We start from the raw sequence: 11,724 nt of genomic DNA, 5'->3' as shown, positions 1-11,724 counted from the left end.
GGAGCTTCACTAAACAAATCGTCCCTAAACTGTGGACAACGGTTTAGGGAGAAGCGCGGGCCCGGCGGGCACCGGAGGAGCCCGGGGCTGGAGCCCCCTCGCTGGGAAGTGTGACCGGAAGCCCCGCGCCTCGGGGAGCGCAGAGCGCGGCGCCTGGGTGCTCCCTGGAGCCGCGCTCTGCGCTCTGCGACCTCGGGTCCAGGCCCGGGGAAGAGGCGGGCCAGGCCTGGCATCTTGGGTTCCGGGTGGGCACGGGGCGGGAGTCAGGCAGCCGCGGGCTCTTGGGAGAACGCGAGTTCCTTGGAAGACCTGGTGCCAGACTACCCGCCCCAAGCGCCAGGTTTCCTAATATTTGTCGCGATCCCCACCCTGCAGGGGTGGTTGGTGGTGAAGCCTTCCCTTCCTTGTCTGCACAGAAGTTACCCTCCTGCACCCCCAGATACTTGCTCTCCTATCCTGCAAATTTCATGCACCCCGCTTTGCGGGACACGCACCTCCCTACACTGCCCTTCACCCCACCCCGCCCTTAGAAGGGATTCTCGAGGCCTGGGAACTCTCTCACCGAGAATCTGCTATTCTCACCACATTGGGTAATGCCCGGCAGCCTACTCTTGGAAAGCAACCGGATGCTGGCGTGAACCCGACTCATGGGGGGAATCGAGTCTTGCGTCATGAGCTAGCCTTGCACAGGTCTCTTGGTTACCAGGCCGACATTTCTCATGTATTGAACTAGGGCGTTTGGGGCAGCCTAGAGGAGCTTTATGGTTCCTGGGAGAGGTCATCTGCGGCGCCCATTTGAGCACATCCTACACATATGAGCATCTGCATTTGAGTCCCGCCACCTGAGCCCCTGAACACCCGCACACAGACCCACAGCTTTCTGTCCCTTTAGCTACGTTTCCTTCTTGCCGGACTGGTTTCTGCTGGGTGATTAACGACCCCAGATAGTGTAAGGAATTCAGCTTCTCAAGCTCAGCATTTTCAATTCCTTAATTTGTCCCCAGGTGATCGTTAGCAATCACGGCTGTAGATCACATGGGGGCAGGTTAGGTAGAGTGAACAGCTGATTCAACACTGTTGAGTTAAAGCTTGGTTTCATTTTTTTAAGGTGATTCAGAAAGCAGCCCCCGGAGAACTTAAAGAAGGCGTCAGTCAGCAGGCTGTGGAGGTCCCTGCGTTAGACTAGCCTTTGGCTTGTCACCACTATCATTCTTTATAAACTGTAAAGCGCTAACAAATCACAAAGCCCCTGTGGGCCTCAGCCTCTGATGTAGGTGGGGCAGACAGGTGAGAAAACAGAGGATCCCCGATGGGTGTCCTGTCCCAAATCCAAGGCCTCACGAGGAGAACTGTGCTCTGGGTCAAGCCTGTTCCTGGATCCTATCCAGTGTGGAGCTGCCCCAGAGGAAACCGGTTTAACACTAGCTGTTCGGGTTAGAAACAAGTTAGACTCCCCTCCACCTCAGAGGTGTTTGCTTCCCGCGCCCCTCCCCCCCACTTGACTCAGAGTCCTGATCACAATTCATCTCATTTAAAGAAGGGATATTGGCCCTTCCAGGGTTGGGGGTCTGGAGAGTGGGGTCTGAAACTTTCCAGGTTGCCCCAAAGTTTTTTTGGCAGCTTTGGCTTTAGCGGAGCTTTTAAAGTACCTTTCCTGCCCCTGCCCCTCCTTCCTGATGAGGCAAGCAGCTGCCCTGGGAGTGGAGGCCATAGAGACACCTCTCTTCATGGACCTGCGGACTCCCAAATGGTAGGGGGAGTTTGGTGGGGAGAGATGGGAGACGAAGAAGGGGAGAACAGAGGGAAAGGGAGGAGGAAAAAGTCCTTGTTCTTATTTTCCTGGGTCTTTATTGCTGAGCAGACTGTTCAGAGGGGGCAGGAATTAGTGACAGGTGGGCGGCTCCTTCCCTCAGAAAGGGGGTGGGGAGGCGGGAGGAACAGGGTGTCAGCACCCTCTAGGTGGCAGCAGGCTGGCTGGGGCACCGAAGAGGATCCTCCAAGTCCGTCAAAGGGGTGAGGACTTGGGGACCCACTGGATGGCAAGGGTGAGACCCACTGAGCTCCAAGGTCCTGGCACTGGACTCTCTTCTTGGAGGTTTGTCATTTCTGAAGTCAGACTCTATTGGGATTAAATATGTTTTTGTAAAAGAAAACTCCAGCTAGATTGGGAACAGTGTCTTCTAGCCTTCCTGGAACTGGCAGTCCTCTCCACAACCAAGACCCCAAGCTTTCCTGAGAACTGTGGCCACTCAGTGAAAATGCTGACCAATGCGGGTCAGTTAACAGGGGCGACCTGCCTGTTTGCAGGTCTGTGAGGTCTATGAAACCCAAGCAGTGTACCACCTAGAGAGAATATGAAGGAAAGTGGGAGGGTGCAGGGTGAAATCAGCTGAAGAACCTTTACAGAAGCATGAGAGTGATCTGGGAGGGAAGTAAGGACAGAACCAAAGTGAAGCATTTGCTTTTACTGGCTGACTGAAGGGCGTTGGTTGGTAGGGGTTGGATAAGTTTGCCAACTAGCTGCAGAGACCTGCGCCTCAGGCAGGGACATAGGGGAGGAGGCTGCGCAGGAGAGCTTGAAGTAAAAAAGACAGATACAAAAAGTTCCCCTACACTCTGAGCACACAGTTTTATTGTCACATATATATTACATATGCATGTACCCGCTTATTTAGTGAGAAAAAAACTTGCCTTGGACTGAATAAATATACACATGAGTTCATTCATTCTCTCAACAAATAATCATTGAATGTCCACCACATGTAGGGCATTTTACCAAGCTCTCCTCTCCTTTGTAAAGGAAAACAAACAAACACGTGTGTGCCTGAGTATAGATTCATCCAGCAAACTCTGATTTGGCTTCATAGCAGGTTGGTGGGACTTTCAGTTTAGAACAATCCGAGTGATGGGGCTTAGACTTCAGAATACATACACATTTGGGGTCATGGCCAGCGGTGGTAACGAGTATGCAGGAGTTCACACTTTTCCTCAGAAGTAGGGGAGGGACAGCCTTGAGCCACAAAGTCCAGTCCTACTACCTTAAGGGAAATGCTGAGCAGCAGAGTATGCTAAAACCCTTTTAAATAATACTTTCCATCCCTAAAGTCTGTTCCCCTTCCAGGAGCTTTCTGAGAAGCTTGGGAATCACAAACCCTGCAACCAAAGGATTTCTTTTCAATGCATATGCCAGAGAAGGGAAATTGATTTAGGGTGATTTCCCCAGGTGTGCACTTCAATATCATACTCACACAGACACATATACACAGATTACACACATTACTATACAAATTCATTTACAAGTGTAAGTATACCTACAAAAAAAGAAGTAGAATGGAGGAGGGTGTATTAAGACACTCTATAAGTAGACTCAAAACATCACTCAGCTTTTTTAATAGCAATTTTCATGTGCTCTTACCAACTTATCTGCTTGATCAGTATGGACCCAGCCCAGCAGACACTAGCCTGGATGTGTATCATCCTGTGGCCTGTGGCTTTAGGCACAGTTGGTTAAAATCAGATCTATACTCCCTGCTATCAATGCTCAGACCTTCTGAGACCGACTGGGGCTCAGCAGCCTTGGTGTAGGCATTTGCATGTACAGGAATGTTCCTGGGCAGTGACTTTGAATTCTAAGATCCAGGCCAAGCAGAGAGGTACCAATTAGGGATTCCGTCTGATAAGTGCCTTGGGGTGGGGGTATAATTGGAGGAGGGGTGACAAAGCGATGGAGAGGAAGGTAAAATGACCCCAAAGAGAGAAGAGCTGCAGTGGGAAATAATGCCGCTGTCGGGATGGGGGCAAAAGCAGGGGTGGGGGTTAAACGCCAGCGGACTCTGCCAGATGCGGTGCTGGTGGCTGCGGCGGCGGCGCTCCGGCACACCCAGGCCAACGGCCAAGGCGGGTACGATTCTCCCAAGGCCGAGGCCCTGCAAACCGGAGCCTTTCCTTTATGTTCAGAGGACGGCGCAGCGGAACACGACCTCCCCAGGCCCCTTCACCTGGGCTGTGCCCGGTGACGTGCACAACGGAGAAAAGCATCCCGCTCCCTCGAGCTGAAAACATTTTCACTTTCACCTTGAACCAGGGAAGCAAACGGCTTTTCCTTTCCTGAACTTCGTTCTTATTTTCCCGTCTAGTCTTGGGAAACGTAGCCTCGGACGGGAACGCGTGCAGTCATGGCCACTGCACCTGTGCAGGTGAGACCAGCTCACGCCCCGCAGCGCTGGATCGCTCAGCTCCCCTCCCGCCGGGTCGGCAGCGGGGCCCGCAGCGCGGACCGAGCCGCCCACCCGCGCTGCAGCCGGAGGGGAAAGGAGCCCCGCCGCCCGCCGCTCCGGCGCAGGAAACGGGCGCTGCCCAGCGCGCCCAGCGCGGCTCTGCGCTGGCCACCCGTCGCGCAGGAGAGGGGTGGCCTCTTGGTCAGGCTCGGTCCCCAACCAGCGAAGCGCGGGAGCGCCGTGCGCGACCCCGCGTGTCCGCGATATTCAGAGGCGAGACCGGCGGCTGCGCCTGCCTTTGTCCCAGGCGGGGAACCGCCGCGCGGAGCTCGCGTGGGGCTGCGAGGAGGGGGTGGGGCGTTTTTTAAAAAAGGACCTCGCGCCGGAGCTCAGGCCAGGACCCCCTGGGAAGCCAGCTCTGCGTCCAAATGCGCCTCCCGGTCCCGCGGACTTCGGAAGAGACGTTTCCCGCGAATTCACACGTTTGTGGCTACGGGAGAGCCTCCACGTGGCTTCCGGGCGCCCTGTGACCCTTCGCGAGTTCACCGGCAAGTCCACTCCCAAGCGCCCCCCCGCCGCGAATTCCCACGTGAGCAGGGGCGTGAACGCAGCCCGAGAGGGTCAAAGGCGCCTCGCCTTTATTTCTAGGGGTTCGCCATCCACCCTGAGCCGGGGATTCTCTTCTCCGTCGTCTTGGAGAGAAAAAAAAATGCCGTTTTGAGCGATCTCTCCCTCTTTTTCAACAAGGGCCTGCCCCGAAGGACACGACTTCCGGAGAAATGGGCCCGCGCGCTGAATGCCCTGGAACTTGGCCTTGCGCTCCAATCGGCCGGTTCACACGGGCATCCCGGCGCGGGGCCCGGGGCCCGAGGCCTCGGAACGGGCTCGTGGTGAAAGCCGAGGCCGAGCCCTCCAAACGCACATTTGCCCCAAGTCCCATCCCCCACCCCGACGTTTCCCCCGCGGGAAACAGCCGCCTCCTCATTCGTGAGGGCGCCCCTTATGCTGCTTGGCGGCCCGTGGGGAAGGAGACGAAGCCTGGGGGAGTCATCCCTCGTGAAGCCTATTTCGCGGAGCCAGGGTCTGGCTTTGTTTGGGGCGCGCTCGGTGTCGCTGGGTTTGCTTTGCAGTCCCCCAGCTTGCACGTCGGGCTGCACGCGCGCTCAGCCTGCTCTCGGGCCGCGCGGCACACGTGCGCATGAAGGGACACGCTGCACACTAAGGACATGGGCACACGCGGGAACAAACCCTTCCAGACGCAGCGCTTCCGCCCCCGGGTCCGGGGAGGCCGCGGGACCTTCTATTTCACGGGCTTTAACCCGACAGCACATGCAGGTTTTGGGGTCCCCATTGCTAAGACATTACCCTTTGGGTGGGAAAGAGCACGAAGGTGCGGGCAGTCTGGCGGGCTGGCTGCGAGGGGTGCAGCCAGTGAGCCCGGACCCCCCCCCCCCCCGCACCCCCTAGAGCGAACCAAGGAGCGCGCGCCTGGGAACCAGAGCCCAGAACTGTGGCCGCAGCGCCTTCCAGGCCTGGGAGCCCGACGGAGCCCGCGTCTCCCCGGCTGGAGTCGGGGAGCGCCCTGCAGGGCCCCCGTCCCCGTCCTCTCTGTGCTGAAGTCCCCGCGCGACCGTGGGCTGGAGCAGGGCGTCTAGAAACCGTGGGGCTGGCCGCGCGCCGCAGCTCAGGGCGGCGGGGGCGGGGTGTAGGGGTGGGGGGTGGGGGCTCCGTAAATCCCCGGAATGCGGAGAATCCCGGCCTCGCCATCCACGCGGAGGTCGACAGTATCTCAGGACCCCGAGTCTGCGGCCCCCACCCGCCGCCTCTCAGCTTCCGAGGCTTCCCTTTCAAAGACCCAGAGGACTTTGGTGACTCTTCACAATCCTGCACACTCTCTCGCGGCTTCCCCTCCCGGCTGACAGGAGGTGTAAGGCTCGGTTCCTAAGCCACCTTCTCCCTTTGCGCTTTTTCTCCTTAACCTCGGATAAAGAAACTGAGCACGTCCAGGGGGGGGAAAAAGTAGTAAAATCCGGACCAGAATGAGGCATAGGACACTTAACAGTCACAAGACTGCCCCCAGGTGATGGTTTTCGGCAATAACATTTGCGGGCAACTTTCCGTCGCTTTCTCTCTCCCTTTTGAGCCAATGTCATCTGTGGTAGAAGTTATTGAATCCAAACGTTTACATTAATCTCTCGAGAAAAGGAGTAATGGCCCCGAGAAACCTCCTTCCCACAGACGCTGAGAAATGGTTCAATTTGTCTTCCTAGCCTCACTGCCATTGACGTGTAATAACTGCCCTTTCAAAATCAAACTCTCCTCTCCCCAAGGTGCGGACCTGCTCCCAGCCATCCCCTTTTCTTCCTCTCCCCCCAACCCCCTTCGTGTTTCCTCCTCTGTAACAATAGCGCGCGGGCTGCTGGAGTGAGTCTGATGATATAATCCTGAAGGCATTCACGGGCAGACCGAGGGCCAAGCTATCAAAGGGTTCAGCTTCTTCTTTTTTTCTAAGCTGTTTACTATTCAGGAAATTTGGTAATTATTTTTTTTCTTCATGTAGTGGTATTACCCTCTTCCTTTTGATATTAGATCCTCTATGGGCCCCTGGCTCATGCTGTAGAGACAGGAGAAAGATGAAGGGGCTGAATTCTGCATCAGAATGTAATTTTCCTTTATGTCATCATTGCTGCTAAAGACCAGCTGAGGGCTTCCTAAGGAACAGGAACCCTCAGAGCAAGCAGAGTCTTCGTATTTCCAGGGGCAGAAGAGAATGCCAGTACCATTGATTTTACAACACACACTTGTTTTTTTCGTGCCTCACGCCACCAAAATACTTTCAGTACTTTATAGCAGGATGGAAAAGGAAAAGGCACGTCAGGAAGGAGAAAGGAAGATAATGACCAAATTGGAGTAAATCATTTGTTTAGACTGCTTCAAGATAAATCAGGTTTTTTGCATGGGGTATTATTGATCAGTATTAATACTTTTTGATGTGTTATGTTTACCAAGTTTTTCCCCGTGCCCAACATAGTGCCTTACTCATAACAGACAGCCCTCGATCAATATTTGTAGAATGAATGAACAGATTGTTTGAGAAGGATAAAGCAAAGGAGTACGAAAGGGATTGGATACTTAACTTCATTTAGTTAAAAAGCCCCTCCATGATCCATTTCTTGAGTGAATGTGTCCTCCAAAGCAAGACTATTTTTGCTAGATTGTGAGGGACTGACCATGTTTTTTTTGTTTTGTTTTTTAATTGTGGTACTTTATTTTTTAAAAATACATTTTATTGATTTTTTACAGAGAGGAAGGGAGAGAGATAGAGAGTTAGAAACATTGATCAACCGCCTCCTGCACATCTCCTACTGGGGATGTGCCCGCAACCCAGGTACATGCCCTTGACCAGAATCAAACCCGGGACCCCTCAGTCCGCAGGCCGACACTCTATCCACTGAGCCAAACCGGTTTCAGCAACTGACCATGTTTTAAAAGGGCTTAAGTTTTGCCCTAATCGGTTTGGCTCAGTGGATAGAGCATTGGCCTGCAGACTGAAGGGTCCCAGGTTTGATTCCAGTCAAGGGCATGTACCTTGTGATGTTTCTCTCTCATTGATGTTTCTAATTCTCTATCCCTCTCCCTTCCTCTCTGTAAAAAAATCAATAAAATATATATATATTTTAAAAGGGCTTAAGTTTTGTCTCCCTGACTAAACTGTAATATACTGAGACTAGAGGCCCAGTGCACAGATTCGTGCATTGGTGGGGTGCCTCAGCCTGGCCTGCGGGGATCCAACTGAAATCAGCTCTCTGACATCCCCTGAGGGGTCCCAGATTGCAAGAGGGTGGTTCTCAGGTGATGAACCCAGAATCGGGCTCCCTCCTCTCTCTCTGGTTCTGGGTGCATCACCTGAGAACCGCAGCTGCCAAGTCAGCTCAGCAGCTCCTGTGTTGGACATCTGCCCCCTGGTGGTCAGTGTACGTCATAGCTACTGGTCAGAGCGTCTGCCCCCCTGGTGGTCATTGCACATCATAGCTATCCGCCAGTCGGCCGGTCCACCGGTTGCTTAGGCATATATATATATATATATATATCTCAGATACTCAATGTTAGTATTTTCGTTATACACAATGTCTTGCATATTGCTGGGTACACCAATCCCTCATCTTAGAGTATGTTGAAGGGGAAGACTTGACCTGGAAACTGAAGAAAAATTTCATGTGCAGGCACCACTTTGGGCAGTGCTGGGTCTCCCAGTGAAAGGACAGTAGCGGTCCAGGGGCAGGCAAATCTCTGTTCAGATTCCTTCTTCCATTGGGTCATATCTCCTCCTGCCCAACTTCCAGAACCAACATCCTTGTCTCGTCTGCCTCACCACTTTAGGCTAGGAAAGCATAGAGAGGGGGATGCGTTCAGCTGAGGATGACTTCCTTGTTACCTCCCACCCCACTCCCCCACCCATAGCTTTTTTTAGCTGCTCTGCTGTAAGCTATGATGACTGGTTAGCTCAGTGGGTTTATGTCGGTACTAATGAGATCATTACAGAATCTCCACCCATTGGGTGCTAGTCAGTTTGGCCCATTCCAAGCACACCCATGATAGCCTTTCCTATAAATGTATGTTACTATTTGGCCAAAGGGAACTGAGAAAGAGCCACCCTTAATCGCCTCACAGGAGATAATGTTTTTCAAAAAAGGAACGCTAATTGGATTTTCCCCATACAAACTAAGGCATCACGTAGGTTTATTTGCCTGTGTTAGATAGACTATGTAATAAAAAAGACATGAAACCCACTTTCAAGAAGCTTTCTACCTCTTTTTGTACTTTTTGCTTAAAATTTCCCCAAGGCAAACATAGGCACTCAAGATCAAGTTGCTCATCATTTCCTTGTGCTTTCCAGATAGACTTTCTGCTTTCTGCTTTCATTATTTAGATGTAAAGCACAGTTCACAAACGTTTAAAATGCTTGCCTTCCTAACAGTGACTAGTTCATCCTTTGATTCCTCATTATGCTTCTGCGTTAGCATGTACAAAAGCCTCAAATGTTTGAATTAAATGTTGGCTGAATTAGAAGGCAAACAATGTTGGGTTTGATCCTAAATCCACCAAATCAGAAGTACTTTGCATCTCAGCCGCACATCCTGCATGTTATCTCATGATGGTGAGTAGCAACTGTCACCAAGGCAGGCTCTTTCCTTTGATCCGTTTTTAAAATTTTTGTTAAAGGATTCAGGGATTGAAAGCTGACTAGAAAGTAATGGGGTTGATATGTATTTTTTAAATACCAGAGTTTATTTGAATTGAGTTGTCCTTCAAAGAAGTTACCCTGGGGTTCTCTATCTTATTCAAATGATCGCTGAAAACATGTTTGGAATGCCGCGTTTGGAAATGACTTCAGGGATGGTTTAGCAGCCACATAAAAGGCCGCATCCTCACTTACTCCAATACTCTTTTCTTCCTTGCCCGCTACTAGGGAACCAGAGCTGCCCCCATGCTAAAGGGCTAATTGTAAGCTGGCGTGTCAGGTGCAGAGCAGCATCTCTGCCTGGAGAAAGTGTGTCACTTCAGTGGTCTCCCTGTGACAGCAAGCAAAGTGGTGACCCCAAGCAACTGTCCCAACATCATCCAGTGGCTCCAGACCTCTGGAACAAAGCAGCACCGGGAAGTCAGGGCAGATTCCTCCAGGAGGTGCACCCACCTGGGAGCCCCAGATACTCTGGTCCCTTATTTGAGAGAACATTTTGAGGACAGCATCCCTACTGCAAGTTTTTAAGATGTGCTATGAAGGTCTCAGAGGAATTGGGCTAAATTAGCTGTCAGGCCCCTCACATTTCCAAACCCTCTAACAAAACAAAAACAAATGCTTTAGACAAGGAATAATACTAGTAAGACGGAACAAGTGGACTTTCAAAATGTGCTGAAGGCATAAATGATGATGGCGTGCCCTGGCTGGTGTGGCTCAGTTGGTTGAGTGACGTCCCGTGCACCTACAGGTCGCCAGTTTGATTCTGCTCCGGGCACATGCCCGGTTTGTAGGCTCTGTCCCCCGTAGGGTCCATTCAGGAGGCAGCCAATTGATGTTACCCTCTCACGTCGATGTTTCTCTCTCCCTCTCCCTTCCTCTCACTCTAAAGTCAATAATAAAAACATATTTTTAATTTTTTAAAAATGATGATGGAGCATCTATGGGTTAAGAAGTAACAGTCTAATGACAATCACAGATTTCTGAATGCCCCCAACATAATCCTCCAAAGAGACTCCATGCTCACTACCCAGCCCAGACCTGCCACCCAGGATGTGCTGGAGATATGGGGGACCTCATGTTCCAGCCTATATACAATACTGGCAGCTGGAGGTGGAGGAAGTGTTGCCTTTGCTGTTACTTCCAGATCATTATCCCTCCCTCTCCCTAGAAACCTCTGGTTTTGGACTCATATCATCAGCCACCAGACTCTCAATCAAAATATATAACTGATTTCAGAGAGAAGAAGAGAGAGGGAGAGAAACATTGGTGTCAGAGAAAAAAATTGATTAGCTGCCTCCCGCATGCACCCGACCGGAGATTGATCCTGCAACCTGGGCATGTGCCCTGGCCAGGAATTGAACCAGGACCTCCTGGTACATGGGACGAAGCTCAGTCAATTGAGCCACACCAGCAAGACCCCCCTTCATTTTTTGAAAATTTTCTTCCTAGTTTACTCTGTCTCCATTGCTACTCTGGGCAAAGTCTTTGTGGTTGCACATTGAAGTAAATGGCCTTTATAATACCCTCGTCTTTTTGACCTTCTCTCCTAGAGATCATATATTCCACCTATTTCAACAACCATTCCTCAAGCCATACCTCCAATTTTGTCAATACCAAGAGTTGCATGCCTGTATCTTGAATACAAACTCAGACCAACTTCTGTGTTTTCATCTCCCTCATTTGTTTGACACCACTGGGACCTTCAGTCAATTGATTTTACCATCAGTTCCCTGTCTCCATGCCCCTCACATTCTCATTCTCCCTTGCCCCATTGGAAGACGGTGGCTCATTGTTATACGCACTTAGTTCCTTTGCCCCTTTGCCCTTTTGTTGTAATCACTTAGCAAAATCCAGCTCTAGGCTAATCCAACTTTGCTTACGCTCTGCCTACACCCACACAATGGAATGTGGCTGGAGCAAAACAATCAACTGGTTGGCTGCTCTCATAAATTCATGTTTTCTAGCCTCAAGAGAGCCCTTAAATGCTGCCTGGCTGTTCTACTGCATGTCCCTGGTCGTTCCCTCTCCTTTTCCCTAGATGACTATTTCACACCTCCTCCTCCTCACTCCTCAGACCTCCAACACATCTTCCCTCATCCTATTTCACTAAGAAAACAGAAGCAACAGAGACCTTTTACTTGCTATTCTACCACATGTAAAAATCCATCTGTGCCCGTGTCCATATTCTTCTTCTGTGTCTTCTCTGGTCTCCCATCTAACTCCAACCTCTTCACATGTGCTCTGGATCCCATTCTTCCTTACTTC

Source organism: Myotis yumanensis, unplaced genomic scaffold (assembly GCF_028538775.1).
Source record: "Myotis yumanensis isolate MYYU_CA2020_CCGP unplaced genomic scaffold, mMyoYum1.0.hap1 SCAF_17, whole genome shotgun sequence".
NCBI lineage: Eukaryota > Metazoa > Chordata > Mammalia > Chiroptera > Vespertilionidae > Myotis > Myotis yumanensis.
This window is presented reverse-complemented; position numbering follows the sequence as displayed.